General features: G+C 34.0%; 1 pseudogene; it reads right to left on the minus strand.

The window, feature by feature from the left end:
* Positions 1–10,952: 10,952 nt before the first annotated feature.
* Positions 10,953–11,606, minus strand: LOC117022628 (60S ribosomal protein L10a-like; annotated as a pseudogene).
* Between the last annotated feature and the right edge of the window lie 9,039 nt (positions 11,607–20,645).

Consider the following 20,645-nt stretch of genomic DNA (forward strand, 5'->3'; position numbering starts at 1 on the left):
CTTGATTACTTCTGCGAACACTGTTTCCAAATAAGGTCCCAGTCACAGATTCTGGGTGGACAGGAAGTTTGGGAGCACACTATTCAATGCTGTACAGGCGTCATGTGATCTGATAATTTTTGAGTTTCAAAATGCTTACTCTGGCTATTTTCTAATTTGATATAGGCCTGGGAAATCAGATTACCAAATACATGTAATTAAGATTTAATCAGGAGTGAATAAGTTCTATGTGAAAGGTAAAGGTTTTCCTCAATAATCAAAGCATTTACATTACAGAATAAACCTTTACCTTTTGTATTGTAGGTTGCTTTGTGAATATTGCATACGTTCAAATTTTACCTACTTCCTGGTTGGGTGAATTTGCTCATGTCTTTATCAAATAGACAAGCTGTTACTGATTATATGCAATCAATGTGTTCTTTACTCTAGTACTCATTTATTCAAAATGCTTATTTACCAGGTACTACTGTAGGCTCTGGGAATATAACAGTGAATAACAATAACAACAAAAATACGAAAACGAGGTTCTCGCTAATATAAAGCTTAAATTCTAATGGAAAAGTTGGAAAGTTAGACATTAAGCAATTTGATATAAAATATAGATAAATAAAGTATTGGTAGGCAGTGCCAGTTCTATGAAGGAAAATAAAGGAGGGCAGGAAGATAATTATAGGACCTTTAATTTTAGATCAGGTGATCAGGGAAGATGCCTCTGAGGAAGTGACATTTACCAGAGACATGAATGATGTGGGAGTTAAAAACCATAATGACCTCACATTTCCCTTAGGGTAAAATCAAAACTTTATATTGTTGGAAAGCCCCTTTAATATAGTTAAGAGACTTTTAAAAGCATTCTTACTAGGATCAAACATGTTGTCCATCAGTAAATCCCAGAATCTAACTTACATTTATTGAGTTAAGGAAGTTTAACTTGAAAACATAGACATGTACACATAATATATAACTAAATATTTTTATAGTGTGAAATTTCTCACAAATTCCAATAGTTTATAATCATAAGGAACTTCTAAGCCTAATATTTAAAACCTATCTACATGCAAACATATAATTCCGTTTGGTCTCTTTACAATAATTCTGTTTGTTCTCTTTACATATGTAATTTATAAACTTATGTGTTTAGTTATTCTCAATAAAATTCTTTTAAGCTATTAAATTAGAATTGATATTTTGAAATTTATACCTTTTTATTTCATAACACAATTATAAACCATGATTAGTATTTTAACTTTTACAGATCTCAGAATTCTAAACCTTCAACATTCAATGATAAATGATACAGATATTAATGATTAAAATACCATACATAGAGGAACTATGAAAATGCATCAATACATTCCAAAAGGAAACTGAATCTCTATAATAGCAATTAGGTTGAAATAACTTAATATGTTCTCCCAGACAAGGTCTTGAAATGTTTCTGAAGAATAAAGTTAATTCTATACAACTTTTACACATACATGGTTTCAATTTTTGAGATAATATTTATCAAGGATAGAATTATTCTTGTTATTTCAACATGTACTCTGCTGACAAAGCAAGCACAAGGCAGGAAATATCAAACAGCTTCAATAATACCTTAAATTACAAAAGTGCATGACTGTAATGGGGCCAACTACCAGTAGACGGATAACTTTTAACAACCACTTTAATATTAATCCAAGATTTTTAAATCAGTAGGGAAATCTGAACCTGGGCCAAAGAAAATGTAATTAATATGATGCCTACAGGGGAGAAATTTGCATAGTCACAATTGCAGTGAGTTATTAGAAAGATTGATACAGTATGTGTTTCATGGTTGGTAAATAATAGTACTTTCAATAAATGGTAAAATTATTTAATAATATGAATTCTAGTATGCAGTGTGTGATTTATCTAGCACACAGAGCCTGTTGTGCAAGTCTCGTTTGGAAATTGGAGCACAAATTTTGGTGTGTATTTTAACTAGTTCAAATGTGAAGAGTTGACTCTAGGTTGAAAAATTCTGGATCCGGGGAGTCTGTTCCACAAAGCTGAGGGGGGCTTACTGTATTCTGCCCCCACCTCCGCCCCTGCCCCCGAGACCCCGCCCCCAAAACACCACAAAGTAATGTCTAGCCTTGTCTGGGTTCAGGCCCTGAATCTAGAGGAACTATGGACGTTGAAAATTTGCAGTGTGCAGACTATTCATTCCTTGGATAAGTTTGCAATTCTTTGTTGTTTTTTGAAAACTATCCCTTCGTGGTGGTTGGCATGAGCAAATGAGGGCCATTTTGGCTCCTTGTAATAAGGTCTGTAGGGAAGGAAAGTGTTCAACTAATTTGTTCTCAAGGTACACACCTCAGCATATCTTGATGGTATGATATTGTGACTCTGTTTCCCTCCTCTCCCTGTGAGACCAGAAAGCCTCCCAGCAGCTCTCCATCTTCCCTTCTCCTGCTTGCCCCTTCATGTGCCCTGGGAGAGTTAGCTTCCCCGAGAGCCCTCCAATGTTGATTCAGTCTGTCAGTAATTACTATTAAAACTTTCTTTGATATCGTCCCCCTTTTTTCTTCCCCTTTGTTTTACTCTAGTTTAATAAAAGGACTTCAGCCAACTGCCTACATGTGTGTAATCAACTGTTTACTCATTGGTCTGTGCAAGGCACACAGACATTTCATGTTCCCTTGATGGATTCAGGCTAAAAAAAGTCAAACTCCTGGGACCAGGGACAAACTCAGTCTAGTCCCACACACCTCACTCTAGTCCTTTCCCAACTTCCTCTTCATCTGATCTGAGTGGTCTTCATACTCACTATAGGCTTATGACCAATGTCTGGATTTTAAGATCCCGACTGATGGTGGAGGAAAAAGGATAGTGAGAGAAGAATGGAAACATGGAGGATGGTGGGAAGACTAAATTGGAGGAAGTGACTTCAATATCCTTTGGCATTTACCAAATATTCAGTCACTAATGGTGTCATTTAATGGTGAAAACCTTGAAGGGATTAATACAGTTCCTTATATCGTGGTTGGTGATACTTGTATCATACCAACTGATCACATCACAACTTCTGTAAGTCAATAGATGAATGGAAATTATTCGAATGAATTGATTAATTTGTGTTATAATGTCACATGTTACTTTTTAAATATATAATTTAAATATTTAAATAACAAAAGGATATAATTTTTTATATGTTGATTCACATAATCATACAATGCTGATTTATTAAGTATTCTGAGTATTATCCATGTACCGAACTTTGACTGAGTATTATCCATGTACCGAAATTTGACTGTTTGAAAAAGGAGTTTCTGTCTTGGCCCGCAGTCTATTAAACAGTTTCAAATGGCATAGAGAAAAATAAAATGGCTGGAAATATGTCTCGATTGGGTGCAAATTTGACAATTCTTCCAATAATTTTGGAATAGTTACGTCTGAGTGAATTGGTATTATTTGACTGTAATAAGTTTTTATGTAACTAGTATCTAGTTTATAACAGTTTATAGTAACTTTTTAATACCATTTTAATCTTTATTAAATGTTAAGTTTGGGCATCAGTGTGTTTCATGATGTCAATTGAACTCAAAAATACTTTTCTCAAGACAGAGCACAGAATCAAGAGATCTTATATTTTTGGGTGATGGGAAGGATATAAAAACAGAATGAAAGTGATTTGTCACTAGCTTTGGCTTTGTTTAGTCTTTTATTTTATATTGTATCTTTATGTTACCTTATTTCTGGTTTATATAATAGATTTCAAAACTAAAAGAGACAGGAAAATAAGTAACTATAACCAGGTATGGAACATCTATTATCTAGAGAATTTTAAAATGGGTTGTTACTTGCATTTGTCTAGCTCCATTTTTATTTTAACCTCAGAGTTTTATGTTGGTGTGGGCTTGAGAGAGAGAGAGAGAGAGAGGTCAAGTTTTGATTGAATACATTTCCGAAATGGGTTGGTCTGAGTTCATCCATTTTTCAAGGATTCATAGAAAATTTCATAGAAAATTTATGCTTGTCTAATACAAAGTTTTGCTCTCTTTTTTTTTATGGTCAAAGTACCACATTTTATCTCATAGCAGACATAGGTCGGCTTTCCTGGACTAATTCCTCATCCCATGGACATTAATTCTAGCCATCTTTATCCAAAGACCAGGATAGGTTATTTGGTCAATATTCAATAAAACGTTGCTCCTTTTTCCCAGAGCACTTAACTTGATTGGCATGATTGTTTAGCGTCTGACCTTTCCACCACAGCGGAGTCAGTGTTTGCTATGTGGAATTCTCTGTATTAAGCAATTTCTATGCATTCCACTCATTTATTTCTATAAAAGGGGTAATTTTAACAGATGAGAAAACTGAGGAAAGAAGAAGTTAAGTTAGCAGCCCAAGGTCATGGAACTGAAAGGTAGACTTGGGCTGGCTTTCCCAGAGACAACAATGCTAGTCTCCAGGTTACACTGGCTCTGGTCCTGCATAGTCAGCTTCAAGGGGCAGGGCCCATCTATTCTTAATTGTACTATATCCCAGTGTGCATGCACAGCATGCACATGTGACACACAGTCAATAAACAGTTGAGTTAATTAATGAACGGTATTTTCACATTTTTCTAGGATAAATACAACCATTATATATTAACAGATTTGAGTTCCTAGGGAAAAAGTCATGTGGGGCAGCCTCGAAAAGCAGTTAAGAGTAAAAGATTCAGAGGTAGTCTGTCAGGGATATCTCCTTCTATTACTGTGTTTCCCCAAAAAGAAGTCCTAGACAGGCAATCAATTCTAATGTGACTTTTGGAGAAAAAAATAATATAAGACCCAGTCTTATTTTACTATAAGACAGGGTCTATAATATAATATAATATAATATAATATAATATAATATAATATAAAATACTAGGTCTTATATTAAATTTTGCTTCAAAAGACGCATTAGAGCTGATTGTCTGGCTAGGTCTTCTTTTTGGGGAAACAGGGTAGTCACTAGTCAGGTGACCTTATGTAGTTTATCTGTCTTTGTTTAAATATCTCATATGTAATACGAGTATGAAGACATAAGTAGAACTTAAGTCAGAGTATTGTAGATGCAATAATAATGTATAGTGTCTGATATAGAGTTTATTCCCGATTGGGGTTCCATTGGGGTTCCACAAGCATTCTTGAGATTTGATTCAAATGCTCTGGGAAACTACTAAAAGATGCTAAGCCCAAGGAAACTATGACACACTCACAACTTCATACATGCCTTGGATGCTATCATAATGTTATGTTAGGCCCATTAACAGAGCAGGAAACAAATAAGCCCCATCTTTATAAACTGAAAATGGAATACAGTCATATTTCTCTGATTTATTTGTTCATTTGCCTTTTCTTGAAAGGTGTAATTTGAATATAGTATACACTTTCAAACAACTATGAATGTTTCTGCACATCTGTTCTATTTTTGACACATTCCAAATCTATCATGATGTTAACATGTACAAACAAATAGACCTCAGCCAAATATTTCCCAAGCACTCAGCATTTCAATTCCCAACTCTTCAGGTGACATTGCCAATCCAAATTTTCATGGCTGCATTATGGATCAAGTTTCCTTGTTGTTTGATTCCTACTCAATTTAGTGTCCAGTATCTTGGTGGCTGTATTTTCCTCTTGGATTCTTCCCACTGCAAACTTGATTGTTTCCAGGATTTATTACACAGAGCAATTCTGGTCTGTTCTAAAATCTCCTTAAAAACTTTCATGTTATAGCCACCAATGCACTCGGCAAAGAAAGAGCCCTCTTGTTCCTACTACTGCCCCCTTAGAAACTAGTGAAATTTATAAATGACAATGTATGATATATACACACATTCACACACACACAGACTCATGCACAACACACATCTGATTTTGTTTATTCAGCCATAATGGCTGTGTTGTAGAGAAGTATAAAATAAAAGATTATTGTCTTGTAATTAGAATGGCTTCATTTTGACATACTAGTTATTTGGGTATTGCATTTACATTAGCTTTATATTTTAGTTTGAAAATAGTTCAAGTGGATTTTTTTTTCTTTTTCAAATGCTTTGAACATTTAACATACATAAATACTTGTGAGAAGGGATTTGTCTAAGCTACTATATCAGAAGTGCCCAAAAGTAGATGCAAGGATTGAACACAGACTACTAGACAGATACTACTCTGTAATAGCTCATGGCTACAATGGAGTAATTATAGTCTGACTGGTTACATTCTTCTAAATAGTTTATTTTGGACCCATCACATGGATAATAGATTCTTGTTAAAATATTTCTAATAAAGCTTTTTCCTTAAGATCCAAGTAGTGTTTCACTGCACTAATAATAATTCACTGCACCTTAGAGTATAAAAACGCCCAGAGTTTATCTAGGGAGTCATGAAAAGGAATACTTCATAGAATTAGTGATAAAGCAGATGCCCCATTAATCCAAACAACTATCACTCCAGATACCCAGAGACACAGACAATTATTTTAGAAACTTCAAATTTTTAAATTTCCTCAATCTACCGTAATGACAGAAATGAGATACTCCTTTCCCAGAGGAAGCCCAGAGCTCAGGTAAAGTATAATCATGAACATTTTAATTTTTATCATTAACTGTCATATAGAGAGAATCCAAAACAGTGGTAAATGATTCAGAGATCTTTCCCTTTGGAAAATAAACATGCTCATATTGCTCCCATCATGAAACAAACAAACAAAACCCAGAAATCTTTATTAAGCCTGTAGCTAACATATTTCTTTTCCTTGACCTCCAAGCTTTGTAATGGTGTGCCATACTCAAATTATGTTTTTATTTTGTCTCATTCTTCCCATTCACCCATCAACTCATTACTCCTGAAATCTTTCCAAGAATCCAGTTACCAACTTTTTGCCAAATTTGATAGGTAATTCGGTTCTTTAAATTATTGATATAAGAATTTCAATTCACTTCTTGCTCCTTAAAACTCTCTTCCTTTGCAGTACAAGTTTCTTCTGGTCGTTCTCTTCTAACTTTAGCTTCTCTTTTTAATTACATTCTTTAGATTTTATTTAAAATTTGTTTTTCACAACATTTAAATAAGTTTATAAACATCATTTCTTGGTTAGTTCTTATTCTACAATCTCCCAAAGTAAATGCTTCAACTGCCTTTCATACTGACGCCCCGATCCTCTTCTCTGCTGGGACATAGAAATTTACACCCAATGCAACAGTATCAATAGGCAATTTTAGCCATTTCCCAAAGTAAATTATCAGCAATTTGCTTACTCCAGTCCAGACTCCATCAAGCTGTAAAAATTATTTTGTAAAAATGCAGATCACTTGCCAAAATTTCTTTAGAATTTCATAATTTTCAGGAAAGATTTTAAATGCCTTACCTTTTCACATACAGATTCCATACCCCCTTCAGCAGTTCTGCATAATTTTCTTTATCTATGATAAACTGTTTAATTAAATCACATGCAAGTTTTCCCTGATTTTATAGCATTACTATGTTCAGTCTTGAATTGATCACCGACTGTTTGCCTAGCACCTTCTCTAGGGTCTACAAAGAGGAAAGCTCTTCCTTTTGGGAGCTCTCAGTGTAGTAAAGATGCTAAATAAAAAGATAATTACACTAAAGAGTAATGTTACAATGATAGACAGATGTGCAAATACTATATTTAAGAGGAAAATTTAATTCAGACTGTTCTGTGCCATGGAAAGCTCCCAAAGAAGCAAAAATACATATCTTTGAGTCTTAAAGAATTCAAAAAATTTAGATGAAAAACAAGGTAAATATGGGATATTTGAAGACAGGGATATTTTTCTTTCTTTTTTTTTTTCCTTTTTTAGATGTTTTCTAACTACCCATCTAGCATATATGTTGTTCTCAAACTTTTATCTCCAGCCTAAAGCTGTCTCTGAGTTGTGACTTTGTTTTAGCTACATTCTCAATAGCTCCGCATCTAATATCCATCTAATATTCACTTTAATGTCTAATTTAGTATTAATCTCTAAAACCAATGGTTTATAGGTGTTCTATGTCTTCCTTATGCCATTCTTCTAGTTGCTTAGGTCAAAAACTTTGAAATTATTTTTATTTCCTTCTATATCCACGTCCAATCTACTTGCTATTTCCTCTACCTGGAAAGCATTTCCTCCATCTCACAGCTTACTGCTTAACCTTTTTCAGATTTTTGTTCAAATGTCTTTTTTCTTTTTTTAAGCTCACCCTAATTATTTTAAACTGCACACACTCTTTTTTTCCAGCCACCTTTATTTTCCATTCCTGCTTTATTTACCTTTGCAGTATTATCAATATCTGATACATACATAATTATATACTTAATTGTTTATATACCTTCTTCTACTAAAATGCATACTCTATGAGATTACGAGTTTTTGTGTGCCAGGTTCACTGTGGTATATAACTAGTGCTTAGGGAGTTCCTGGCACACATTACTTGCTTAATAAATATTTAATAATTGAGACAATAAATATGATTTCATTATCAGATCATCTGTCTTTTAAAAGACAGTACTACTGAGAATTTGAAAAGTTAAATGACTTGTACAAAAGTATTTTCCTACTGTTCTAAAATACCGGAACTGAGCAGAGTCTTTCCTTTGTTAGATCTTTTAGATCTTGCACTGTTTACATTAACATAAATAAATGATTTTTATCATCCTATATTATTGGTTTTTAAATTCTTTAAACAGGCACTATGCTATACATTTTACACATAACATCAAATTTAATTCTTGCAACTAACCTATGAGGTAAGATGGATTATTGAACTCAATTGAGGTTTAGAAGGCTTAATTAGCCTTCTAAGTGTGGCTAAATTAGCAAAGTGGAGGTTTGAATCCAGGCAGTCAAGAGTACACGTTTAAGTTATTCTCCCTTACATAGTTCGATGAATGTAAAAAAATAGTTGTAACAAATAGAACTTTATTTTAACCCCTAAAATTAAAACATTTTGGATTCTTCCAAAGTCCCAATTCTGTAGAAAATATCTGGATAAAATATATATTAGATTTGTTCTGGGATCAGGGAAAATGAAGACCAGTTTAATATAAACATTTTTTTCTATATTTTATATATGTATTTGTGTATATTCAGTTAAAAATGTTTATAAAGTCACATTACCTTTGCTTTTTTTGATAATATTGTATAAGGATTGGCTCTTTAATTATTAAAAGACACACAGTGTCTTTCATTCAGTTTTCCTCAGTAATTTTTACCAGTTCTTTGCTACCACATCTGTTATGAATTAAAAATGCCTCTAGTCATGTTTGAACTCTAGTTTTTAGTTAAATAAGTTTTAATGGATTTTGTTTTAAAATTTCTCTATAAAAATATCCATCGCCTCTTTTACCCTTTGTCTTTGTGATTCACCTTCAAAAAACACTTTGATAATCTCTGATGGTAAAGGTCCATGTAGGTCTGTTTATTTCTAACTTTGTTTCAAAGACCTCAACCAGTAGTCTCCTTAGATTTAATTAAATACAAGTATAATTTCTAAATTTCCATCAAACTGGTCGAGCAATGTTATATTCCTCTGGGGAAGTTCTGCTTCTTTCTGTTTTTTTGTTTTGTTTTTGTTTGACAGCTTGTGTCAAAAATTGATTCTGATTCCAAACAGATGGAATTTTCTCCTTTATCCAGTGTCTTTAATTACCTGAAGACCTACAATAGACACGATGCAGCTCACTCTCCCTTCTGATGAGTCTTGTGTTAGACATTTCAAACAAAAAAATTTCCCTCCTGAGAAAATTATGTTCAGTCACTATAACCTTTAAGTGAAAGGATTTGGCTTCAAATGTGCTGGGATTTTCTTTTTCTTCTTTGTGAATAGCAGATTATTCTCCTCTGTACTAAATTAATGTCTGAGGGAATTGAATGTCAGAAATTTGGCCCACACAATATCCCCTTTCCTTGTCGGTGCCTATCAGGACTTTTTGGCAGAAACAAAAAAAGGAATAGCAAGTCACTTTGAATAAAATGTGTTGTATTCATCAAAGGGAAACACCAACACATTAATTTTACTTCTAAACTGTTAAATTCCAGCCATGACAAAATATGACTTAAAAAACTGCTTTATAATAGTGTCTTCAGTAGGACCAGTCCTTTACCAAAATGTTACACATGTCTTGCTTGTAATTAAGCTGCAATACTTGCATTAAGTTACTCCAAATTATTTTTCATTTATAAGTGATAACAAACTTTTTAGTTACTATTGAGTTTTTCCCATAGGAAAAAAAAAACAAACAAACTAAAATATGTGCAGGAAGACGGTCAAACATTTTTGAAGCTAGACTAAGACAGTTTTGAATCTCCCAAATTTTCTGATTTTTTCAGCATTGTATTTGTATACAATACATACTATGGTGGGTGGGCAAGTTCATCATTTCCTTGTGGGCTAGCTCCATTTTTCAAAGTACTGGGTGTGGAGTGAAGGGAGAGGTTGTGCTTTTCAGTAGCTCTCACTGTTAGTTCAGTTTAAGGTATTTTTTTCAGGATTCTAATTCTTTGAAACATGGGTTGTCTTTTCAAGGTAGTTCAAAAGGATTGAGCAAACCTTGAGGCAACCAGTACAGTCAGCTAGCAACAGAATGACCCTCAACTCATGGTTTAATATAAATTCTGAACATAGTTAATGAATAATTGCTCACTTGAGTGGAGATGGACAAACTGCCTGAACTGGCTCCTTTTCCTTTTCTTTCTTTCTTCCTTCCTTCCTTCCTTCCTTCCTTCCTTCCGTCTTTCCTTCCTTCCTTCCTTCCTTCCTTCTTTCCTTCCTTCTTCCTTCCTTCCTTCCTTCCTTCCTTCCTTCCTTCCTTCCTTCCTTCCTTCCTTCCTTCCTTTCTTTCTTTCCTCCCTCCTTTCCTCCCTCCTTCCCTCCCTCCCTCCCTCTCTCCCTCCCTCCCTCCCTCCCTCCCTTCCTTCCTTTTAATGGTAGCACTATGGTTTATTAAGCTGTGCCTTAGTACAGAGGCTGCAGCTTTCCCGTGGTGGTCTTGATGTGTATAGCCTGGATATTCTGGCAATTTTTTTTGAGCAATGACACCAGGAAATTGACAGCTAAGTCAGCTAAGTGGATGTTGCACACAAGCTCATTGTCGTTAATCTTCATGTGGCCAACAGCCACTGCCAGACAAAGCGCCTTCTTCATCTGGAACTTTATGGTAGATTTCACTTCATCGACTTTGGCCACCATGTTCTCATTGTGAGTCAGCAAAGAAGGGCATTATTCAGACCTGGGCCCAGGATTCGTGGGATCCGCTTGATCAGAGATGCTGAAGCCAAAAAGGCATCATACTTCTTGGCCAGCTTTTTGACCAGTTTCTTATTCTTGTTGAGTTTCTCCAGCATCTCAATTTCCATGTGGGAGATAACTACAGCCTGGGCCTCATCACAGTGCTGTTGGTCTCCCAGAACACATACAGAGAACTTGGGGTGGGGAGTGGATTTAAGCCTGATGGCGCCCGAGAAGCGTTGGTCCTTCTGAGGGTCATAGTTCTTCAAGCTGATCTGCAGCCCCACCATCTCCAAAAACTTCCTGCGCCACGTGCTTGCTTCTGTGCAGGACTTCCCGCACTGCCTGGGGGAGGGTGTCGTGTTAGACTTTGCTGTTCATGTCTCGCACCACAAAAACCAGAAAAGAGCACAAAGGGAGTTTTTTAACTTTAGTGTATCCTCTCCCAAAACCATTACTAGAACCACGCAATGCGGTTTAAAATCTTAAAAGCAGTAAATGATAACCAGAAGACAATTTCATATTTCAAGCCTGAAAGGTTCCATCATTTTATACTAAGAATGGCATCTGGAGACGCAGTAGAGAACCTAGTGGTTTAAATAACATCTTTATTTGCAGAATATCTGTTTTCTTGACATAGTCCCTGTAAACTTCATGCTTGGAAATAGTGGATAATGCTGAATGAAACCTGGCAAGATGCCGTTAGAAGATAAACACACACATGAACACTGAATTCTATTCTTCATCACTAAATACCTTTTCATTTACATCTTTATTTAGCATATTCATTTATCTTTCCATTACTTTCCAAGGCTAAAAAGAAAAGACCATATTCTTTTTTTCTAAAATAAAGGTTTCCTTTTCCATACTTCCCCTCCTCTCTCTGGACTGTCTTGGATTATATTCCATTGGTTAGCCTCTTCTATTTCTTTATGTATTTAGTCTCTCCCTGTCTGTGGGCCCTTTCCCTTTGACAAACAAAAAACATTTCTAGGTGTGAATAGATTTAAGAAATCTGCCCTTGATTTTTTTCAAGCTATCATTATGTATTCTTTCTGCATTTGATAAAGTTAGTTCTAGTAAGAGCAAGTTTTACAAAAAAACCTTCTTTCTACTACTCTCTATAGCTTTAAATTTACCACTTAAGTTTTAATTCCTTTACTTCATTAAAAATGATTCTCCTTAAGAAACAGTTTTGGAGTCTCCTTCATTTGTCCCCAATTCTCAGAAATTATATACTATTCTGCATTCTTTCCTGTTCTCTTTGCTGAGAGGTGGAGAAAACAGAAGTTGTGGGTCCTGGTAAGAGTGAGAATTAATTCATCTCAGCCTCAAGTAGGACATGATATCTTGTATTATCTTAGGTAATTCTGACAGTATTCTCCACATGAATGTGATTGATTTTATGGGTATACCACTCATTTGATTCTTATCCTACGCTACTTTAAATAATTTCTTGGGTGTTTCTTCTAACTTACTATCTTTTATTGAGCAAGGGTTCATACTTTTCATCACGTTGTTTTTGCAGTGTGTACCACAGGCTCATAACCCTTATAAGGTATTCAATATCTCTGATGGCTATTGATGATTATAATATCCTTATATGTAGAAACTTATGTACAGCAAAGTATGTAAGTGGGAGAACATCTTTATATGTAGAAACTTATGTACAGCACAGTATGAAGTGGGAGAAAGGCTCCTGTGGGAACGTGGGGTTTGGTAATCATTTTAATACTTGCTTAAACATTCCCTTATTGTATCTTTTTAGCTTTGTTCTTGAGACAAACAGGCAAATGTATTTTAGCTCATTCCATTCATTTCTTCATTTCCCTCTAAATAATTGATCCATTTGTAGACCAGCAATACGTCACCTTTATCAAAGTCTTGCAAAATCAAATCAGACACAGGATGAATCAAATCAGGATGAAGACAGAAAAAGTATTCCTTTTTCTTGAACTTCCCTGTTACTTCTAGGCAGCCAACAAGTGCTTACTCTTCCTATTAGTTGTTTTCAGCTCTGGTTAGTCAAAGCTAATGTGATATGAATATGAATGGTTCTCTTTAAAGGAAGGATCAAGTTATGACAAAAAAGAATTAATCAAGGTCGTATTTTAAATGAAAGATTTGGGTACCCTCATTTCCATACACTATGACATGTTCTTAAACCCTTGGGAAGGTACAGCTGACAGTCTGGTTTCTATTTCAAAGCAGGCAAAACAAAATTCTAGGATAGAAATTCTATGACTTGACTTGATTTTTTTAAAAATCAAAATAAATGTACAAGAAAACAGATATGTTCATGTGAAAACTAATACAAATTAATTACCAATTGCAATAATAATATTGTATAGATTAAATGCAGAGGTAATACTTGATAATATTTCTTGTTTAAAAAGATTTGTTTCGGGCGGCTGGTTAGCTCAGTTGGCTAGAGCGCGGCTCTCTTAATAAGGTTGCTGGATGGATCCCCACATAGGCCACTGTGAGCTGCAGCCTCCACAACTAGATTGAAACAACTACTTTACTTGGAGCTAATGGGTCCTGGAAAAACACACTAAAATAAAAAAATAAAAAAATAAAATAATAAGAAAAGTTAAAAAAAAATAAGACTTGTTTCACATCAAGATATGTTACAGTCAGATCCTGTTTGAAATTAATTATACATTCTAATCAGGAAAAAATGCAAAGCAAATATATATTAACTTAATTTGTTAAATATTGAACATAAATGCTGTAAGAAGTATTAAAGTAATAGATACATTCAAAAAATACAGTCCATTCAGCATAAAGTGTAAATCTATGCATGTGTGGCAGAATAGCTAGTGGGTAAATCTGACCTGTTACTAGAAATAGCTGGTTTGAAAGCTAATACCAGAGCTTGGTAAAGCTCTTTCCTCAAAGCATAATGCAGATTTATCATGCTTTTCCGTTGGGGTAGATGAAGTGCTGACATAACAATTCTTTTCGAAAATCAGTAAGTTCAAATCCGAAAGGACAAACTACTTCAGAAACACTTTGCTTCTTTAAAGGCAATTTTCAGAGCTCTTCTTACCCTCTAACTTTGTTCAAACTATTTCCTCCTTTAAGAGCACTATAAATGAATCTATCCTGTGACCTTCAATTCTCAGCCCCTCCAGCATTTATGGCTTGTTATTAAAAGAGAAAAGTACCTTCTTTCTAACTGAAAATTGTATACATATATACTATATCTACCTTATTATAATTTCTAATTAGCTGTCTCAAGTTGCTTTGCATATGACCTCTGGGGAAAACATAAAAAAAATCCACTTGTCTTTGTGACATTGCCCCAGGCTAGGCCAGCATTCCATTACCTTACACTAAAGTAACTGCCTTTTACCTCTACTGTGTCTTCAGCAGTTCAATCACTAGCTGGAATTTTCTAAACCCAGTGTTACTTATTCTCATCAAACTCTTGTCCATTGGAGTTATTTTTGTACTAATAAATCACAAGGCTATAGTCTTGTTTAGAAACATTTGGTAATGTAGCTATCGTTTCTTATTCTTTGACTAGGTATTCCAAAGCCTCCATTTTTCCTGCATGTTTCTCCTGAAAGGCAGTATTGCCAGGATTTGGAGAGCTCAAGATCTGGAGCCTGGCTGTCTGTACCAGGGCACAACTCTTGACGCTTACCTAGTATCTGAGAATTTGGGCAAAGTATTCTACAGTCCTGGGCCTCACTTTCTTTAAATAAGGACGATGATTTCAGTTTCCCTGAAGAGCTGTTAAAATAATTACATGAATTAATATAGGTAAAACATTTAAATGATTCATAGAACATAGAAAATGCTATTGATGTGTATAATTCTCTTTTTATACACTGTATCAATTCAGATCATGGCTCTAATTTTATTCTATGTTCTCCCAAATTTGGCTATTTATATATTTCTGATTCTGCAACTTTTGATACTCTCTTTACATCTATACAATGTTTTGTAATGTTCTGTACCACATACAATCAGGTATGGTTTTAATGTAAATACTCCAAATAAGGAAAACCAGATAGACATGCAGGACATACTGGGAAAACTACACCTGTTAATCATCCAATGGTGGCAATGGTTGATGACAGAGAATAGTAATTGTTTATAATGATTGCCCCTGGACTTTATTTACGTTTTTGAGAAAATCTTTAAAAATGTTGTGTTAATTGCAATGGCATGTTAAATTATTGAGAAATATATAAATGCTTAAAATGTATAAGAAAGAAAAAGAAAAAGAAACTTTTGAGAAACTATAGAAGAGACATTCAGAAGGAAAGGAAGATCAAGAATATAACATCAAAAAAAACTGAAAAAATGACAAGGAACAAAGAAAAGAGAAATTGTAGCGCATGAGTCATGCCTCGTGATGTAGAATATAATGCGTAGTAACATATATTCAGCTTGGAAAACTGCAACTTCAGAAATATTCATTATACATTTGAGTACCGTAAAGGAAGTCATTAAGAGTAAAAGGGAAGGAACTAATTCAATTTTACTTCATTGGTAAATAGTAGTGTTTGTTATGCTAGGAAATTACCTTGTTTATATAAATGCGTTTGAGACAGGTTAGTTAGCATGTTGGTAGGTAGACAGGGAGGTCCCTGGTGGAATAAACAAAAGACAGCCATATCCTAAAACTCCAGGTTGTGAAGTAACTCATTCACTCTAGGACAAAATGTAACAGAGCCTTGAGGCTAAAAAATTATCTCGTAAATCCCTTTTGGCTGGACAAAGGGAGCAGATCTGATAGATAGGAATGGGTTATTTTACTAATCCCTTTAGGATGGACAAACAGAAGAAACCTGATAGACTAGACGGATTCCACTAAAAGGCGCCAGCTCCCTTTCCCCAAACAGGCAAGGAAAGATATAAAAGTAAGAGCTTTTGCCTCAGTCACTGGGCACCCTCTTTCGGGAACCCCCTCCCACTCGGGAGCTGCATTTCTTTGCTTTTTAATAAACTATCCTCTTTTACAACTCCTCGCCTCTCCGTGGTCCATGTTTCCATTCTTCAGTTTCACGAGACATGATCCTGGCACTCACTCATTCATTCACTCACACAGAAGAAAAATCTCCTACATCATTTGGGGACACACACAGAGAAATTATCCTACATCACGTTGTAATTATCATTTAAAAATATGTCTACTCGCTTTAGGCTGTGTGTTCCCTGAATAGTGCATCGAGAAATTTGTTGTTAATATCGAGGACTTAATATTTTTTCAATTAAATTTAATTTTAGCCTTTTGATTATAATATCTAAATTACCACTAAAAGGGCCACAAAGTAAAGTCAAATGAGGTTGGGAGCACATTCCTTAAAGAGATCTCTACTCAAAAAAGATACCTATGAAACTGAACAGCTACACTGCTCAGCAACAAAATGACGGGATAAAATCTTGATGAATGTAAGGGTCTGAATGAGTGACAGCACCCTTTACAAATTATGTTACATATAACTTCTAATACCGTCATTTAAAGAGTGAATTGGCATTATTTTCAAGATTTCCATTGATTTTACTCACCTTATATTTTGGGAGGTATTATCTGATTCTTGAATTGTTATGCTGAGGTTTTCATTCATCTCTGTAAATTAATGCTATAACAAATGTTAGAAAATTGATATTTGAAGGAAAAGTGAATCCCTTTCAACGGGGAACTCTTTGTACTTAAAACCAGCACCTGTTTAAAAAAAAAAAAAAAAAAGGAAGTTTCCCTAACATTTAGCTGACTACACAACTTTCTATGTACTAAAATATCAGGGCACTTCTGGGGTTTGATATTAATGTAAACCTAAATAGCCAAATCATGTCGTTTTTTGAAAATATGATTAAAGTTCTCTAGCAATTAGACAAAAATCTGATTTTCTTAAGAGTTTTCATAATAGCCTAAATGTTAATAAACTTAATGAACTCTAATAGGGCAATCTTTTTCATCTTTTTTGAAGCAGGGAGGTACCAAAATCTCCCTGGGTTAAGATCCCATCTTTTTCTTTTATGCTTTACTTTTTTCCTTTGGAGCCTTCTGGGTAATTTTTTCTTTTTCTATTGTTAACATATAGTTGGTATAAAATATTATATTAGTTTCGGGAGTACAACATAGTAATTTGACATTTATATACCTTATGTGCTCACCACACTGACTAGCAACCGTCTGTCACCATGCAAAGTTATCACAATATTATTGACTATATTCTGCTTCAGCTTTTGAACCCATCCCTCCACACCCCTCAGCTCCGGCAACCATCAGTTTGTTCTTTGTTTCTATGAGTCTGTTTTTGTTTTGTGTTGTTTGTCCATCTGTTTTTGTTTTTTAAAAATTCCACATATAAGTGAAATCCTGCAATATTTACCTTTCTCTGACTTAATTTCACTTAGCATACAACCCTCTAGGTCCACAATTAGCAGGACCTAGAGGGATAAGCTAATTGCTTATCACAATTAGCAGGATTCCATTCTTTTTTATTGCTGAGTAATAATACATTTTATATTTATATATATATAAAATGTATATATATATATATATATATTTATATATATATAATGTATATATATATATATTTATATATATATAAAATGTGTATATATATATATATATTTATCTCACGTCTTCTTTATCCATTCATCAATGAACACCTAGATTGCTTCCTTATATTGGCTATTGTAAATAGTGCTGCAGTGAACATGGGAGTGCATATATCTTTTTGAATTAGTGTTTGTTTTCTTTGGACAAATACCCAGAAATGGAATTGCTGGATGGTATGGCAGATCCATTTTTAGATTTTTGAGGAATCTCCCTACTGTTTTCTGTAGAGGCTATACCAATTTGCAGTCCTACCAAGAATGCACGAGCGTTCCCTTTTCTCCACATCCTCACCAACACATGCTATTGTAACTGGTGTGAGGTGGTATCCTGTGGTTTTGATTTGTATTTCCCAGTTGATTAGTGATGTTATGCATGTTTTCATATGTCTATTGGCCATCTGTATGCCTTCTTTGAAGAAATGTCTCTTCATGTTCCCTGCTCATTTTTTGATCGGATTTTTTATTTTTTTGTTCCTCAGTTGTATGAGTTCTTTACATATTTTGGATATCTACCCCTTGTCAAGTATGTCATTTGCAAGTATATTCTCTCATTTAAATAGGTTGTCTTTTTGTTTTGTTGATAGTTTCCTTTCCTTTGCATAAGTTTTTACCATTTTTAATGTAACGTTTAATTAGACACTTTCCATTCTTCTATGATAACAACTTTTGTGTATGAATTCAGAATTCCTCTCCAACGTCCATAGTACTGCAGATTGTGTGACTGTTAGAACTGGTTCTCTTTGTGAATCTTACCTTAATTGAACATATTTTTTTTCCTCCAAATGCAGTGTTTTGAACCCGGAGGAGTGATGCATTCACATACCTTATGTCAATGTCATATATGTATGTGTGTGTATCTATATTTATTTAACAATTGGACAGCAATGCAAATTTGGGACACAGTTTAACATGCAATATCTATGTTTTTGGCAAATGCCCAGGTTCTTTTTAATTGTGTTTAAATGAAATCTTCTATGCATAAACACCATTAACTGATATTACTTTGTTTTGATTATTTGAATAAATATTCCTGATATTATATTTTTGAATCACAATTTTGTTGTCTAGTTGCCAGTGTCTAAGGAAGCCAAATTCTCCAAGGAAGCAGATCTTTTTCCACCTTTAGTCTAACTTTTCCATTTTTTAAGGCAGTTTTCTATTGTTAAACCCCAATGGATGTCTGATAAAACTATTATTTTTGATGAATGTTCCAGTGAGGCAAAAACCTTGTCATTCTGTTAAATAGTCTACACACATTTTCTTTTCCATCATTTCTTCTTTGAAATTCAAAACATATTTCAGATTTTACGATGTTTCCAAACTGTCCTCAGGGATCACTGTTCTTATTGTCAATCCTTTTTGAAAAGGGAAAAGAAAATTCAATGGAAAAGCTTTGCTAGCCGAGTGGTTTTATTTTGTCTCCTATGTAGCAGAACATTAAATCTATCATTTCAAAGACTATTCTGAGAATCTTATAATTTCAGGACTTAGATTTAAGAGACATCATTTATCATCATTCTATTTGCAATTGCTGTAGTATTTCAATCAAATTTAAAAGTACTTTTCTAATTTCATTTTTGAAGGTTATGTTGACCTTACCTTAATATTGAATGAAAAATTAAGTTCCTCTTGCACTTGGTAAATCTAGTCTACATACAAACAAGTGTTTTTCTTTTTTTTTTTTAACTTGTATTTATTTAAGTGTGTTTTTCCAGGACCCAGCAGCTCAAAGACAAGTAGTTGTTTCAATCTAGTTGTGGAGGGTGCACCTCACAATTGGGGATAAACTACAACCTTGTTGTTACCATGTTTCCCCCAAAATAAGACCTAGCCAGACAATCAGCTCTAATGCGTCTTTTGGAACAAAAATTAATATAAGACCCAGTGTTATATTATATTATATTATATTATATTATATTATATTATATTATATTATATCTGGTCTTATAGTAAGATAAGACCGGGTGTGATATTAATTTTTGGTCCAAAAGACACATTAGAGCTAATTGTCCGGCTAGGTCTTATTTTTGGGGAAATAGTGTAAGAGCATGGGGCTCTAACCAACTGAGCTAACCAGCTGCCCCATGTTTTTTTTTTTATTATATATATATATATATATATACATATATACATATGTATAAATTAATTAATATTCATGTGTTGTTTATAAAATATATTTGTTATTCCTTGCAGCATGATGCACAACCGTGAAAAGAACAATCACTTCCTGTGGCCCTTTTTTCTATAGTATATCTTGATAACTCTTAAGACGTTTTAGAGGATAATAGAGCTAGATTTTATTAGACTTATGTCAGTTGTTATAACTGTCTAAGTAGATGTTTATTTACATGTGTGGAGTGTGTGTCATATGGTTTTGTACAAGCTAACTTCTAATGGAGAGATTCATAAATGAAGATATTTGTTTCCACATGTAGTTAACATTTCATTTTCAGTTCCGCATTACATTATAGACTCATATATCCTTGCAATTACTAGAGGGCTAGTTCTCTTCAAAGCAGGAAAAGAAAAGATATATGTAGTTCTATTGTATATTTATTTTATGTATATTTATGCATTTTACCTGTATTTAATAACAATGTTCCTTATTAGCAAATTTGAATAAGATTTACCACATGACTAAAAAACAACAAACAAAATAACTCACCAACAAATTGCTACCAAAACCATATGCTTATTTACTTGTATTTATTTTTTTTATCAAATTCTTCCTTTCAGTTTCACTCCAATTTCAGCATCCTATTTATACCTTTCTTAGTTTTAGTTTTCACTAGATTACTCTTTCCCTTTTCTGCCTCTCCATGTATCCTATAAGTT

The sequence above is a fragment of the Rhinolophus ferrumequinum genome, chromosome 5 (assembly GCF_004115265.2).
Source record: "Rhinolophus ferrumequinum isolate MPI-CBG mRhiFer1 chromosome 5, mRhiFer1_v1.p, whole genome shotgun sequence".
Taxonomy (NCBI): Eukaryota; Metazoa; Chordata; class Mammalia; order Chiroptera; family Rhinolophidae; genus Rhinolophus; species Rhinolophus ferrumequinum.